Consider the following 905-nt stretch of genomic DNA (forward strand, 5'->3'; position numbering starts at 1 on the left):
TGGAGTGTGCTGGACCAGCATAGTTATGAGCAGTAAGACACCCCTGAAGTAAACACACTAAGCACATTTAAGATAGAGGTCACAAAGATGTTACACAGCTTGAGACATAGACAAGAACTTTCACAGCTTTTGGCAAATATTCACAAATCAGGCTTCACAAACCACACATAAAAATGAATTTTTCAGACATTTATATCTCAATCAACTTAAAATGTGTTTCAGAGCAGAATACAACACAAAGCAATTCCATGTTCATGTTTCAGCTCTCTCAGTAAAACAGCTTTTCCCTCCCACTTCTGAAAAAAACCAACAACTTGTACATCTGTATGAAACAAACTTAAACTCTATTATTTAAAAGCCAAATAATATTATAATCCTGACAGCAATCACAAAAAACCATATGAACATACAGAAACTTTGTGACAAATTCCAAATATTTTGGTAGATTGGGCTGCACCTTCCAAAATTTCATAAGCAGAAGAGGAACAAAAACTAGATAGCTAATAACAGTAAGTCTCACTCACATTCTCTAATCCCCCCATATCTGAATTCTTCCATTTTGATGCCATCATATCATTACTGACACAAATCTCCACCTCAGACCTATCACAAAACTGGACAGTGACGCACGCAAAGATCAGCATTGACACCTGTTAAGATGCAGGAACAATTCCTCTCCCTTAATTTTACCGTTTTTACTAAGAACTGGGCTTTCAGCCAGTCAGACTCCACACTACTCGTTATCCTGCAAACCTAACCAGCACCTCGGAGCACAGCCAGTCTCAACAATCATACACCCGGCAAAGACGAAACGCGCGAGCAGGGGTCGAGCTTCCACCGGGCCAGGAGCGACGCTCGGGGAGCTCTCCAGAGGCCTCCGCTCCGCTCATCTCCCTCCCGCGGTC

This window comes from Corvus brachyrhynchos, unplaced genomic scaffold (assembly GCF_000691975.1).
Source record: "Corvus brachyrhynchos isolate BGI_N302 unplaced genomic scaffold, ASM69197v1 scaffold544, whole genome shotgun sequence".
Taxonomy (NCBI): Eukaryota; Metazoa; Chordata; class Aves; order Passeriformes; family Corvidae; genus Corvus; species Corvus brachyrhynchos.